At 34.2% G+C, this 16,738-nt stretch overlaps 1 protein-coding gene across 1 annotated transcript in view; it reads right to left on the reverse strand.

The window, feature by feature from the left end:
• LOC126825413 (farnesyl pyrophosphate synthase) overlaps positions 1-16,030 on the reverse strand; it is a 59,712-nt gene extending 43,682 nt beyond the window's left edge. The window contains exon 1 of the mRNA XM_050555099.2: positions 15,827-16,030. The gene's annotated coding sequence lies outside the window, so the exon portion shown is untranslated. The remainder of the gene's footprint in view (positions 1-15,826) is intronic.
• Between the last annotated feature and the right edge of the window lie 708 nt (positions 16,031-16,738).

The raw sequence follows: 16,738 nt of genomic DNA on the forward strand, positions 1-16,738 counted from the left end.
GAATTGGCAGTTCTCACTATAGTTAAAGATAGGTTGCCAGGCAACAAAACATACGCCCATAGCAGCTAAATCGTCCAGGCAGTCAACATGAGTCGTCGACTCGTCGCATATTTTTACTTTTGTTGGTAATGAAACATTTATAATACACTAAAATCTGATTAAAAGTAACAACTCATTCAGTAATTATCAGAAAATAATTAGAATTTGTTTGGCCCATGCTAACATTTAGTATACAAAACATTTAATACCATGGATTTAGATGTTCAAGTTACCAAAAATCATTGAAAATCAATATACTTGTTTGTCAAAGTGATCAAGGGCCATAACTCTGGCAGTAATTATCAGAAATCGCTGAAAATCAATAGGCTTCTTTGTCTCATGACCTTAAACAGTGTGTATAAATCTAAAGTCAATTGGATATTAACTTTGGCCTCTAGAGCGCCCACAAGATATTTTGAAGTGATCAAGGGCCATAACTCTGCAGTATTTATTGGAAATCCCTGAAAATCAATAGGCTTCTTCGTCTCATGACCTTAAACACTGTGTATAAATCTAAAGTCAATCGGATATTAACTTTGGCCCCTACCACAAGATTTTTCAAAGTGATCTGCTGAAAATCAATAGGATTCTTCGTCTTATGACTTTAAACACTGTGTATATATTTAATGTCAATCGGATATTAACTTTGGCCTCTAGAGCGTCCACAAGATTTTTCAAAGTGATCAAGGGCCATAACTCTGGCAGTAATTATCGGAAATCGCTGAAAATCAATAGGCTTCTTCATCTCATGAACTTAAAGACTGTGTATAAATTTAAAGTTAATCGGATATTTGACATTGGCCCTTAGAGCGTCCACAAGATTTTTTGAAGTGATCAAGGGACATAACTCTGCCTGTAATTATCGGAAATTGCTGAAAATCAATAGGCTTCTTCGTTTCATGGCCTTACACACTGTGTATAAATTTAAGGTCAATCAGATATTAACTTTGGCCTCTAGAGCGTCAACAAGATTTTACAAAGTGATCAAGGACCATAACTCTGGCAGTAATTATCAGAATGTGTATAAATTTAAAGTCAATCAGATATTAACTTTAGCCTCTAGAGTGTCCACAAGCAATTGTGGACGCCGGACCGACGGACAGGGGCGACGACAATATACGACCACATTTCAATGTGGGCGTATAAAAAGGCAGGAAAATATCGAAAAAATATATGAGATAACTTTGAACGGAACTAATATTTTTTGAATCAGATTGACCTCAGCCGTTCGAATATTTAGGTTAAATTTGTAAATTTTGAAAATTAAAGACATAAATTGTCCTGCAAACAACTTTGTCGGCACGTAAAAGGTCAAAGGCGAAATTTTCAAACACCAAATTTCGACCTTGATCCCGGGCTATCCTGAAATGTATTAATTTCAGAAATAAGAGACGTATTGAACATATTACGGCCTATTGTGTTTATTTTCACGTCCGTTCAAGTGGATTTGTCACTGTTCTTCATAGTCAATTCCCAATGGAGACCATCAGTTGACCGAAATCAAAATTCTGTTCTGAACGTTTTTTAGGCATTCCTTCAAGGATTCAGAAAATGTAACTCCCATGTCTGTAAGTATAATATCGCAAAAGCCTCAGGGATTTTTTACATTTCAAGATGGTGGCACTTCCGGTTCGATCGATAGGCTTCATATTTTGTGTAAGCATCATTAATTTCTTATCTAGTATAGAAAAAAATTTCCAGGGCAATCGCAACTATATTTTGTTGATTTCTTTTAAAAGTTTGATCCTTATTTTCTCAAAGGGGAGATAACTTAGAAAATTTCTAATGACTTCGTTGAAGTTGGATCAACCAGGTCTACTTACATTCTTAATTTATGAAACTCGTACTAAGTAATATTCAAGAAGTTATCATGTTGGTTTTACTTCCGGGATGAACTGTCAATGACGTAATATTTGAATTTCGAAAATAGAAAATAGCAGATTTAAAGTAAATGTTTTAAGGTACTCAAAGAAAAAAGAATTAGTAAAATAGATCACAAAATCTATGCTGATATCTAATGGTATCGTTGAAGTTGAGTCAATGAGATCTACATACATTCCAAATTTCTTGAAAATCGTACCAATATTAAAGAAGTTGTCAGTTTGGTTTTACTTCCGGAACGAAATGTCACTTTAATAAATGAATTGGCCAATAACTGACAGTTATAACGAGATATATTTCAACAATGCATCACTTCATGTCGAATGTTACTGATGTTGTCAAGAATGTTAAAAACAAAGAGGAATTATTAAAATCGTCCAAAAAGGCGCCGAGTTATAACGAGAAACATTTCAACCGCTTAACATTTTATATGTTGCAGAGAACGTTTCGTTACCAATCGATTTTAGTAAAACTTTCAAAATGAGAAACTATTGTCCAACTTAATCGTTCGCGATCAACATTTGACATGATTTCGAATGTCTGCAGTTTTTTTTAATAAATAAATTGAATAACGTGAATCTAACAAAAGCAAAATCAGTTAAAATCTGACCGGGTTAAAAAAGGAAATGTTTTAAACAGACATCACTTCACGTCAGGTGTAACTGCTTTTGTCAACCAGCAGCTGCCATGCAGGATACGCCAACATTTTCGAGAGATGGATAGAGAACAAGCTAACAAGAAAGTGATTTTTCCTACAATTTTGGGCCGATTTTCACGAAATTCAAACTCAGTCGTCCTTAGGGTGTAACAGTGATATAATAATACGTTTTTTTAAATTGGATAAAAATTATGACCTTTATAGGTTCCACAAGCTAAAAACGCGATTTTTCGTACAATCAGGGGCCATAATTCAGGAAGTTACGGTCCGATATGCGCGAATATCGAAAGGAACCGAGATCTTTCGGTTATAAACTTACATTTCAAGTTTCAACAAAATTGGATAAAAATTGTGACCTCTATAGGGTCCACAACCTTGATATACCATATTTTTACGCTATTTGAGAACGAACGGCAGCCATTTTGTCTGTCAATTTTGGGGTGATTTTCACAAAATTCGAACTCAGCTATCCTTAGGGTGTAAGAGTGATATAATAATAGGTTTTTTTAAATCAGATAAAAATTATGACCTCTATAGGGTCCACAAGCTAAAAACGTGATTTTTTGTACAATCAGGGGCCATAATTCAGTAAGTTACGGTCCGATATGCGCGAATATTGAAAGGAACCAAGATCTTTGTGTTATAAACTTACATTTCAAGTTTCAACAAAATCGGATAAAAATTGTGACCTCTATAGGGTCCACAACCTTGATATACCATATTTTTACGCTATTTAAGAACGAACGGCAGCCATTTTGTCTGTCAATATTGGGCCGATTTTCACGAAATTCGAACTCAGTCGTCCTTAGGGTGTAACGGTGATATAATTATATGTTTTTTTAAATCGGATAAAAATTATGACCTCTATAGGGTCCACAAGCTAAAAACGCGATTTTTTGTACAATCAGGGGCCATAATTCAGGAAGTTACGGTCCGATATGCGCGAATTATTGAAAGGAACCGAGATCTTTGGGTTATGAACTTACATTTCAAGTTTCAACAAAATCGGATAAAAATTGTGACCTCTATAGGGTCCACAACCTTGATATACCATATTTTTACGCAATTTGAGAACGAACGGCGGCCATTTTGTCTGTCAATTTTGGGCCGATTTCCACGAAATTCGAACTCAGTCGTCCTTAGGGTGTAACAGTGATATAATAAGTTTTTTTAAATCGGATAAAAATTATGACCTCTATAGGGTCCACAAGCTAAAAACGTGATTTTTTGTACAATCAGGGGCCATAATTCAGGAAGTTACGGTCAGATATGCGCGAATTATTGAAAGGAACCGAGATCTTTGGGTTATAAACTTACATTTCAAGTTTCAACAAAATCGGATAAAAATTGTGACCTCTATAGGGTCCACAACCTTGATATACCATATTTTTACGCTATTTGAGAACGAACGGCAGCCATTTTGTCTGTCAATTTTGGGGTGATTTTCACAAAATTCGATCTCAGCTATCCTTAGGGTGTAAGAGTGATATAATAATAGTTTTTTTTAAATAAGATAAAAATTATGACCTCTATAGGGTCCACAAGCTAAAAACGTGATTTTTTGTACAATCAGGGGCCATAATTCAGTAAGTTACGGTCCGATATGCGCGAATATTGAAAGGAACCGAGATCTTTGTGTTATAAACTTACATTTCAAGTTTCAACAAAATCGGATAAAAATTGTGACCTCTATAGGGTCCACAACCTTGATATACCATATTTTTACGCTATTTAAGAACGAACGGCAGCCATTTTGTCTGTCAATATTGGGCCGATTTTCACGAAATTGGAACTCAGTCGTCCTTAGGGTGTAACGGTGATATAATTATACGTTTTTTTAAATCGGATAAAAATTATGACCTCTATAGGGTCCACAAGCTAAAAACGCGATTTTTTGTACAATCAGGGGCCATAATTCAGGAAGTTACGGTCCGATATGCGCGAATTATTGAAAGGAACCGAGATCTTTGGGTTATAAACTTACATTTCAAGTTTCAACAAAATCGGATAAAAATTGTGACCTCTATAGGGTCCACAACCTTGATATACCATATTTTTACGCTATTTGAGAACGAACGGCGGCCATTTTGTCTGTCAATTTTGGGCCGATTTCCACGAAATTCGAACTCAGTCGTCCTTAGGGTGTAACAGTGATATAATAAGTTTTTTTTAAATCGGATAAAAATTATGACCTCTATAGGATCCACAAGCTAAAAACGTGATTTTTTGTACAATCAGGGGCCATAATTCAGGAAGTTACGGTCCGATATGCGCGAATTATTGAAAGGAACCGAGATCTTTGGGTTATAAACTTACATTTCAAGTTTCAACAAAATCGGATAAAAATTGTGACCTCTATAGGGTCCACAACCTTGATATACCATATTCTTATGCTATTTGAGAACGAACGGCGGCCATTTTGTCTGTCAATTTTGGGCCGATTTTCACGAAATTCGAACTCAGTCGTCCTTAGGGTGTAACGGTGATATATTAATACGTTTTTTTAAATCGGATAAAAATTATGACCTCTATAGGGTCCACAAGCCAAAAACGTGATTTTTCGTACAATCAGGGGCCATAATTCAGGAAGTTATGGTCCGATATGCACGAATATCGAAAGGAACCAAGATCTTTGGGTTATAAACTTACATTTCAAGTTTCAACAAAATCGGATAAAAATTGTGACCTCTATAACCTTGATATACCATATTTCTACGCTATTTGAGAATGAACGGTGACCATGTTGTCTGTCAATTTTGGACCGATTTTCACGAAATTTGAACTCAGCCGTCCTTAGGGTGTAACAGTGATATAATAATATGTTTTTTTAAATCGGATAAAAATTATGACCTCTATAGGGTCCACAAGTTGAAAAACGTGATTTTTCGTACAATCAGGGGCCATAGTTCAGGAAGTTATTGCTCGATATGCGAGAATATCGAAAGGAACCGAGATCTTTGGGTTATAAACTTACATTTCAAGTTTCAACAAAATCGGATAAAAATTGTGACCTCTATAGGGTCCACAACCTTGATATATACCATATTTTTACGCTATTTGAGAACTAAGGCGGCCATTTTGTCTGTCAGTTTTGGGCCGATTTTCACGAAATTCGAACTCAGCCATCCTTAGGGTGTAACTATGATATAATAATACAGTTTTTTTAATCGGATAAAAATTATGACCTCTATAGGGTCCACAAGCTAAAAACGCGATTTTTTGTACAATCCGGAGCCATAATTCAGGAAGTTTAGGTCTGATATGCACGAATATCGAAAGGAACCAAGATCTTTGGGTTATAAACTTATATTTCAAGTTTCAACAAAATCAGATAAAAATTGTGACCTCTATAGGGTCCACAACCTTGATATACCATATTTTTACGTTTGAGAACGAACGGCGGCCATTTTGTCTATCAATTTTGGGCCGATTTTCACGAAATTCGAACTCAGCTGTCCTTGGGGTGTAACGGTGATATAATAATACGGTTTTTTAAATCGGATAAAAATTATGACCTCTATTGGGTCCACAAGCTAAAACACGATTTTTCGTACAATCAGGGGCCATAATTCAGGAAGTTACGGTCCGATATGCGCGAATATACCATATATACCATATTTTTACGCTATTTGAGAACGAACGGCGGACATTTTGTCTGTCAATTTTGGGACGATTTTCACGAAATTCGAACTCAGTCGTCCTTAGGGTGTAACGGTGATATAATAATACGGTTTTTTAAATCAGATAAAAATTATGACCTCTATAGGGTCCACAAGCTAAAAACACGATTTTTCGTACAATCAGGGGCCATAATTCAGGAAGTTACAGTCCAATATGCGCGAATATCAAAAGGAACCGAGATCTTTGGGTTATAAACTTACATGTCAAGTTTAAACCAAATCGGATAAAAATTGTGACCTCTACAGTGTTCACAAGCTAAAAACGTGATTTTTCGTACAATCAGGGGCCATAATCCATGAAGTTACAGTCCGATACATGCCAATATCGAAAGGAACCGAGATCTTTGGGTGATAAACCTATATTTCAAGTTTTATTGAAATCGGATAAAAATTGTGACCTGTAGACTGTTCACAAACAATTGTGGACGGACAGACAGGGGCGACGACAATATACGTCCGCATGAAAATGTGGGCGTATAAAAATTGAATCAAGCCATTTATAAACGGAACGGATGAGAAAATAAAATGAAAATGGCAGGAAAGAACTAAAAAAAGGCAGGGAAATATCGAAAAATTAAATGAGATAACTTTGAACGGAATTAATATTTTTTGAATCAGCTGTTCGAATATTTAGGTTAAATTTGTAAATTTTGAAAATTAAAGACATAAAATGTCCTGTAAACAACTTTGTCGTCACGGCACGTAATTAATATTTTTTTAATCAGCTGTTCGAATATTTAGGTTAAATTTGTAAATTTTGAAAATTAAAGACATAAAATGTCCTGTAAACAACTTTGTCGGCACGGCACGTAAAATGTCAAAGGCGAAATTCGGAATTTTGAAATTTTGAAACACCAAAAATTCGACCTTGATCCCGAGCTATCCTGAAATGTATTAATTTCAGACATAAGGGACGCATTGAACATATTACGGCCAATTGTGTTTATTTTCACGTTGTTAAAGTGGATTTTTCACTGTTCTTCATAGTCAATTCCAAATGGAGACCATCAGTTGACCGAAATCAAAATTCTGTTCTGAACGTTTTTTAGGCATTCCTTCAAGGATTCAGAAAAAGTAACTCCCATGTCTGTAAGTATAGTATCGCAAAATCCTGAAGGATTTTTCACGTTTCAAGATGGTGGCACTTCCGGTTGCATCGATAGACTTCATATTTTGTGTACTCATCAGGAATTCTTCATCTAGTACAGAAAAAAAATTTCAAGGCAATCTGACCTATATTTAGTTGATTTTTTTTTAAACTTTGATCCTTAATTTCTCCAAGGGGAGATAAGTTAGGACATATCTAAAATGGTATTGTTGAAGTTGGGTCAATGCAAACTACATACATACCAAATTTCGTGAAAATCGTACCAATATTAAAGAACTGTTTTACTTCCTGGATGAAATGTCAGTGACGTAATTTTCGAAATTCAAAAATCAGAAATAGCAGATTTGAAGTAAATATTTCAAGGTACTCAAAGAAAAAAAATTAGTAACATCGGTCACAGGGTTATGGGTATGTAGGTCAATTTATTCGTTCGTAAAATTCGGTGATTTCGGATTCGTAAAACGTTTTGAAAATATATTTTCAAAATACGATAGGCCAAAATGCAACCTTGATCCAAGGCCAAAAATTGAAAATCCAAGGCCAAGTCATGAATTATGATAATATTATCAATCAGCTAAGTTTTTAATATGTACATGTAGGCCTAATGTATTATAAATCTGTTTATTGTAGATCTTTATTACTTTTACAAAAATAATGCATCCTTACAGTGGGGGGGGGGGGGATAAAATTCTTATCGTACCATGATTAGTATGGAAATCCCCCGAAACGTGACGTCAGAGCGGTATTTTCCCGCAAGTATCTCCCGTACATAAACGGTAATTGCGCTTATATTTGGATAACTTTTGAGTCAGATTATTTGCATATATTGAGGTCGATATCAAAGTATTATAATACAATCGCTATTAATATATTTAACTGAAAAAGTAATCCAAAATCACGGATTGCAAGTCGGCTAATTTTCAGTCAATGGCTTCCGATTTCACGCTAAAGTCACGTGGCATTAAATGTTTACTCTTCGCTGGAGAAATGTACTCAGATACCATTACAATATACTTTATTTAATCACAAACACACATATTAGTATTACCGTAATACAAGTTTCCGGTCAAATTCAGCCAATCATGAGATCGATTTATGAATCGGAAGTGAAGGGTTTACATCCCTTTGAAAGTGAAACTAGTATTTGGCATGTGGCCATTTTCCGTGAGAAATTTCCTCCCGTACGGTAGATCGGGAGAAAGGTCGTGAATCCGTGAGTCTCAGAAAAAACAGGCTAGTTGACACGTCTGATTTCAATGCCGATTATCGATAGTAAAAATAACTATCGATACCATGCTCTAATCGGCGACCATATATGGCCGTGGATATTTAAAAATCGGCCACGAATCTGCGGCCAAATTCTAAAATTCGGAGGCCATGGCCCCCGAAGCCAACGGCAGTGTCGAACCCTGCTTGAAATGTATTAATTTCAGAAATAGGAGACACATTGAACATACTAAGGCCTATTGTGTTTATTTACAAGCCCGTTAATGTAGATTTTTCACTATTTTTCATATTCACTTCAAAATAGTGACCATCAGTTGACCTAAATCAAATTTCTGCTCTGAACGTTTTTTAGGCATTCCTTCAAGGATTCAGAAAATGTAACTCCCATGTCTGTAAGTATAATATCGCAAAAGCCTTAGGGACTTTTCATGTTTCAAGATGGTGGCACTTCCGCTTGTATCGATAGACTTCATATTTTGTGTATGCATCAGGAATTCCTCAGCCAGTACAGAAAAAAAAATTCAAGACAATCTGCTCTATATTTAGTCTATTTTTTTTTTAAAACTTTGACCCTTAATTTCTCCAAGGGGAGATAATTTAGAAAATTTCTAATGACATATTTCAAGTCGCACTGGCCAGATCTACTTATATTCCAAATTCTATGAGAATTGAGCAACTATTAAAAAAGTTGTCAAATTAGTCTTAATTTCCGGAAAGAAATCACAGCGAAGAATTTTCGAAATTCGAAAATCTAAAATTGCTGGTGAAAATGCCTTATGTCTAGGTACTCAAATTAGTCTTAATTTCCGGAAAGAAATCACAGCGAAGAATTTTCGAAATTCGAAAATCTAAAATTGCGGGTGAAAATGCCTTATGTCTAGGTACTCAAAGAACCGATAAACAACAAAGTTACGACCATGCATTGTTAGTTTTTTCGTTTGTAAAATTTGGTATTTTCAAATTCTTAAAACGTTTTGAAAATATATTTCAACAATACTCACCACCCTTTTTTTTTTTTTGGGGGGGGGGGGGGTAGGTCAAAATTTCAGAAACATCCTATGGTTAGATTCTGAGAAAAATTGATTAGCAGAAAATACACACACACACAAAAAAAAATAATAATAATCTTGAAAGAAACAATAATCTTTCATATGAAATCTTAATAACAAAAATAATAATCTTAACAAAAACAATAGTGTTCACACAAGCTGTACAGTGTGAAATCTTAATAATAATCTTAACAAAAACAATCGTGTGAAACCCTAACTAGAACTGCGACGCAGTAATGATGGGTTTCACTGGTGCCACGTTACCCTTGAACTTTTGTCACTTCCGATACCAATGAAAACGTTCAACAGATTTCCACATACATGTAAGCATTGCACACGTGTTATAAAATAGTCACAGAATCAACCAAATCCAGCAATATTAATACCATTAATACATTTGTTACCAGGTGTTACATGTCAAAAAAATGATCCTGACAAAATTTGTTACTAACTTACAAGAAAGTTAGCTGATTTTCTAATGGGAAATTAAAATGCGCAAAAAATCGTTAAAAGTGAACCTGACAAAACTGGTTATTTGTCGACAAGGGAAGATGCTAGAAGCGATTTTTGGACAAGAATATGATCGTATTGATCCAATCTATACACCCATTGGAATCAAATATCATAATATTAATCGAATAATAAATATAACCCACTTCAAAAACATCTTTGTTTTGAAGGCTAAAAATACAGTTTTTGCCAAAATGACATTACTTCCGGTGATAATGAAAATGCTAAATTAGTTCTATGAAATCATAAATGGCATAAGGTTAAATAAGGATCACATGTGTGAACATTTTTATGAAAATCGGTAATAACTGACACTTTTATGGACCAAAAACCATGAAAAGTGACTTGTAGAAAATTGTCTACATGTATTTCTCTGCAACCATACAAGTTAGAAACCATTTTGTGGTACAATGTATCTGTATGATCGTATGGGTTTATTCTATTTGTTGATTTGAATCAAATATTATAATTTTAGAAACATTACAAATAAGAATCATTTGAATAAAATATCTGTTTTTAAGGCTAAAAATACAGTTTTTGCCCAAATGATATCATTTCCGGTGACCATAAAAATGTTAAATTGGTTTGACCTAGTCAAAATTGGCATAAGGCATCAAATGGTAAAAAAACAACTGAAAATCAAATAATAATTGACTCCTTTTACAGGCAAAATAATGTGAAAAGTGACGCATGCAAAATTGCCTATTTCTCGTCAACTGCACATTTTACAAACTAATTTTCACATACATTCTCTGCGTATGGATTATTGCTACTAGTTTATGAAAGTTACGAAGAAATATTTTAAAATATGAAGACGCTGAATGGTTTCAAAATAGCTTAATTTTACACTTTTTTTCACCTTTTAATTGAAATAGCCTGAAAACGAAATCGAAATTAAAAAACTAAGTCCGATGTTTTGTTCACCTTTGCATGGTGCATCCTTTTGGTAATATAATATTTGCTTTCAAAAAGTGGTCAAAATTATAGTTTTTGTTAATATTATGTCACTTTCGGTGCCGACAGATAACTCTATCGGTAACAAAAAAAATGACATTTTGGAAAAAGGAGCATCTGAACTTTGTTTTAAACAAATCGAACAATAAATAATCAATCTAGGAGTGAAAAACTGAATTAGCCAATGGCGGCCAAGCAAAATTATCTAATTCAGACGACCCTTTAATCCTTTCTAAAATACCATCAAAAAATATAAATAAAAAAGTTTTCTGTATACATTTAAATTTTCAAAATTTGGCACTTAATATTTTCAAAGATTCGTTGAAAATCAACCAGCGGCTGCCAGGCAAGATACGCCCACATTTTGTAAGAGATGGATAGAGAACAAGCTAAAAACAAACGCGATTTTTTGTATAATCAGGGGCAATAATCCAGAAAGTTATGGCCTGAAATGTGCAAATATCAAAAGGGACAGAGATCTTGGGATATAAAGATATGTTTTAAGTTTCATCAAAATCGGATAAAAATTGTGACCTCTAGAGGGTCCACGAGTCCACAACCTTTGTATTACACACTTCTACACAATTTGCGTACAAAGAGCGGCCATGTTGTCGGGAAGTTTCATTTTGATTTTCCCGAAATTCAAATCCAACCTTCATTATGGTGGAATGGTGATGCATTTAAACGGTTTTTAAAATCGGAAAAAAATTGTGACCTCTAGAGAATCCGTTAGCTAAAAATGTGATTTTTCGAACAATCTGGGGCCATAATCCAGAAAGTTAAGTTTGGGTATCCTTGATTATCAAAAGGAACCAAGATCTTAGTGTGTAATGGTGATATATTCACACGTTTTTTTTAAATCAGATAATAGTTGTGACCTCTTCAGGAACCACAAGCTAAAAACAGGATTTTTTGTTCAATCAAGGGCCATAATTCAGGAAGTTACAATCCGATATACGCGAATATAAAAAGGAACCGAGATCTTAGGGTGATAAACCTATATTTCAAGTTTCATTGAAATCGGATAAAAATTGTGACCTGTAGAGTGTTCAAACAATTGTGGACAGACAGGGGCGGCAACAATATACGTCCACTTCTCGATTAGATAACTTTAATTCACTTTTAGTTGGTTTACCTTTTAAGCTGATAGATAAATTACAAAAAGTACAGAATACTGCAGCTAGACTTGTTACTTTAACTAAGAAATGTGACCACATAACTCCTGTTTTATATTTATATTTACACTGGTTACCTGTTAAATATCAAATTGATTTTAAGATTTTATTACTTACTTTTAAATGTTTAAATAATTTAGCTCCTGTTTACCTCTTGGATCTTTTAGAACTTTATACACCTGGCCGAACATTACGTTCGTCAGATAAATTACTTTTAAAGCCCAAAACTGTTCAATTAGTCTTTCATGGTCAGCGCTCTTTTAGTTATCAAGCGCCTGTTTTATGGAATAATCTACCATTTAGTTTAAGATGTTGTACATCTCTATATTCTTTTAAAAAACAACTTAAAACACATTTATTAAATCAGGCTTTTAACTGACTCTGTATACAATTGTTAACATGTCCATAATCTTGTTGTTTATTTATGATTACATTGTCACTTTGTAAAGTGCCCCTGAACATGTTATATGAAAGGGCGCACTATAAATATGCTGTAATAATAATAATAAAAATCAAAAGTAGCATAGCTATGTCCCCTGTCTACGGCTATGTAAAAATGCATCATATATTAAAATCCGATGATTATTGTTAATAATACGGCAATATTTAAAAAAAACAACAACTTTGGTGATTTCAGACATTTCGAATTGTCGCAGAACTTTAGAAATAGCTTTAAAATTTAAGTCAAACCCAATTTCCCAGTGAATCCGAAGACATCGAATTGATCCGACAAGTAGTTTCTGAGATATGCTCAAATGGAAAAATAATAAGAAGAACTAGAACTGCGATGCAGTAATGACGGGTTTCACCGGTGCCCCGTTACCCTTGAACATATGTCACTTCCGGTACCGACGAAACCATTAAACAGGTTTCCATTTAAGCATTGCACACATCACATAAAATGTACGCAGAATCAACCAAATCCGGCAATATCAATTCATTGTATACATTCATTACATGTAAGTGATCCTGACAACATTACATTACTTCCAGTGATAATGAAAATGTTAAATTAGTTTCATGAAATCAGAAATAGCATAAGGCATCACATGGTGAAAATTTTATGTAAATCGAATATTTGCCACTTTTATAGACCAAAATCCTTGAAAAGTGACTTGTAGAAACTCGTCTATTTCTCTGCAACCGTACAAGTTAGAAACCATTTTTTGGTATTTGTATGATCGTGTGGGTTCAATCTATTTGTTGATTGGCATCAAATATCATAATTTTAAAAACAATACAAATCAGACTCATTTGAATAAAATATCTGTTTTGAAGGCTAAAAATACAGTTTTTGCCACAGTAAAAGTGTTAAATTACTTGTATGAAATCGTAAATGACCTTAGGTATCACACAAGGGAAATTTTATGAAAATCGAATAATAATTGACACTTTTATGGACCAAAAACCTTGAAAAGTTACCTGTTGAAAATCGTCTATTTCTCCGCAACTGAACAAGTTAGAAACCATTTTGTGATATCTATATGATCGTTTGGGTTCATTCTATTAGTTGATTGGAATCAAATATCAAAATTTTAAGCAAATAACAAATAAGACTCATTTGAATAAATTACTGGTTTTGAAGGTTATAAATACAATTTTTGCCCAAATTACGTCATTTCCGGTGACATTGAAAATGTTAAATTGGTTTGACCTTGTTAAAATTGACATTACGCATCAAATGATGTCACTTTTATGAAAATCGAATAATAATTGACTCTTATACAGGCAAACTAGCGTAAAAAGTGACTCATACAAAATTTACCATTTCTCGGCAACTGTTCATATTACAAATTAATTTTCACATACATTCTCTTCGTATGGATTATTGCTACTAGTTTATGAAAGTTGCGAAGAAATATTTTAAAATATGAAAAGCCTGAATGGGTTGTGAATAGCTCATTTTTTCACCTTTTTTCACCTTTAAATCGAAATGATCCGAAAACGAAATAAAAATTAAAAAAACTGAGCGCGATGATTTCTGCGCATTAACAGGGTAAACCCTTTCAGTCATACCAGATTTGAATTATAATCTGCAAGTTTCATTGAAATCGGTTGATAATTGTGTTCTGTAGCCGTGCCACATGAAATGTGTGATAACCTGATATCTCAGAAACCGCTAACCGGAAGTGGCCGAAATTTTGGCTACTCTGAGATATTATTAATATTATTATAATCTGCAAGTTTCATTGAAATCGGTTGATAATTGTGGTCTGTAGACGTGCCACATGAAATGTGTGGTAACCTGATATCTCGGAAACCGCTAACCGGAAGTGGCCGAAATTTCGGCTACTCTGAGATATTATTAAAATAATCATAATCTGCAAGTTTCATTGAAATAGTTTGATAATTGTGGTCTGTAGCCGTGCCACATGAAATGTGTGGTAACCTGATATCTCGGAAACCGCTAACCGGAAGAGGTCGAAATTTTGCCTACTCTGAGATATTATTAATTTTATCATATTCTGTAAGTGTCATGAAAATCGGTTTATAATTGTGGTCTGTAGCCGTGCCACATGAAATGTGTGGTAACCTGATATCTCGGAAACCGCTAACCGGAAGTGGCCGAAATTTTGGCTACTCTGAGATATTATTAAAATAATTATAATCTGCAAGTTTCATTGAAATCGGTTGATAACTGTGGTCTGTAGCCGTGCCACATGAAATGTGTGATAACCTGATATCTCGGAAACTGCTAACCGGAAGTGGTCGAAATTTTGCCTACTCTGAGATATTATTAATGTTATCGTTATCTGTAAGTTTCATTGAAATCGGTTGATAATTGCGTTACGGAGACTTGCCACATGTGGCAAATAGTCTCCGGATTGTCTTACCACATGTGGCAAATAGCCCCAGCCTATTTTAAATACTCGCGTCATTTAAGTAATATATTGGTCCGATGGAGCCTTGTCGTGGTCCCAATCAGCCATAAATCTGGTCCCAGTCAGCCAAGAATCTGGTCCCAATCAGCCACAAATCTGCTCCCAGTCAGCCAGGTCCCAATCAGCCATGGTCCCAATCAGCCAATAACCGAGTTAGAGACTTAGCTACTTTAAAGGCTCAATACCACTCTTGTTGTAACTGAATAATATCTCCCAATCTTTATTCTGGTCAACAAATTGTACTATTTTAGAATATTTCAATTAATTGATGATACAAATTTCATCTTAACACACCTTATTTAAAAATTTTGAAAAATTCAACATAATGGTTTGAAACGTCTAACGTAAACCTTTTCAAATGAAACTTTGATTTAAAAATATTTTCGAACCCTCTGGACAAGTAAAATAGGATGTAATGGATAATTTACACAACAGGTAGGACACTTAAACATCTAGTACTTAGATAGAGATATTATGTATTTTCTGGAGCTTTCAAGCCAGCAAGAGTGTTATTGTCCCTTTAATATCAGGATAATAAATTCAAAATTATTTGAAATGCATTAGCATTAGCATTTTAAAGTGAAAAGTTTGGGTTAGCAAGTCACCGCTAGTATCTAAATCGTAATATATACGTACACAACACATGTATTTATGTATACTTACACTGTATCGAAGTCTCCAGTAACTAAAATCAACATGTGAAGTCAAAATAAACTTGAAATGATCGAACAAGGAAAAACACACCACTTTCCCTTCGCCTTAATGGGGTGAACAATTTTAGCGATGTTTCATTGGATGACGAACTCGGGCGACGTTACTAAAATTAGAAACCAGCTATGCACCACGGCACTCTCGACCACTCGCTATCCCGCAATCGACTCTGCCCACGGCTCACGCACTAAACTGGTTGACCTAGAGGTCATTGATCACGTGATTAACTACATAATAATAATAATAATAATAATATCTTTATTTTCAAAGGTGAAAAATTAGGCTTAAAGCCTGTTTACAATTTTGCCCTTTATAACAAAGAAATGAAAAAGACAGTAACAGAACAAGACACTTAACAAATACTCACACACAAAACATTCAAATATATACTGATAAACTAAAAGAAAAGTAATGACTATTGTCATTGACTAATAATATTATTGATACTGATAGATATAATGTAGTAAGTAATAGTAAAATGACATCTGTCAGAAAAGTTTCTGGCGTTATAATTAACACTTGATGAGTTTTATTCAATTTTAGTCATCAGTTATTACTCCTCCGAAAGAAAACAGTCTAATTTTGCATGTTTCGTGTGTGTATTAGGCCTTACGATCTCATTATAAAGGTAAACAGATCCACGTGGGTTTGGATTGTTCGTAATTTTAATTCTAAAATTAGCACGGCGACATACGGAGTTCGTATTTCCGACCATTTAACCCTGTAATCTTACGCGAAAGAGCTCCCTGTAATATTTGTAAATACATTGTTACTTTGCAATTGTGACCCCATTTCTACTTAAATATGGTAATAGTATTAAATATATTATCATTTATTTGTTTTAAATCACATTGTTTATCATTG

The sequence above is a fragment of the Patella vulgata genome, chromosome 6, assembly GCF_932274485.2.
Source record: "Patella vulgata chromosome 6, xgPatVulg1.2, whole genome shotgun sequence".
Lineage (NCBI taxonomy): Eukaryota > Metazoa > Mollusca > Gastropoda > Patellidae > Patella > Patella vulgata.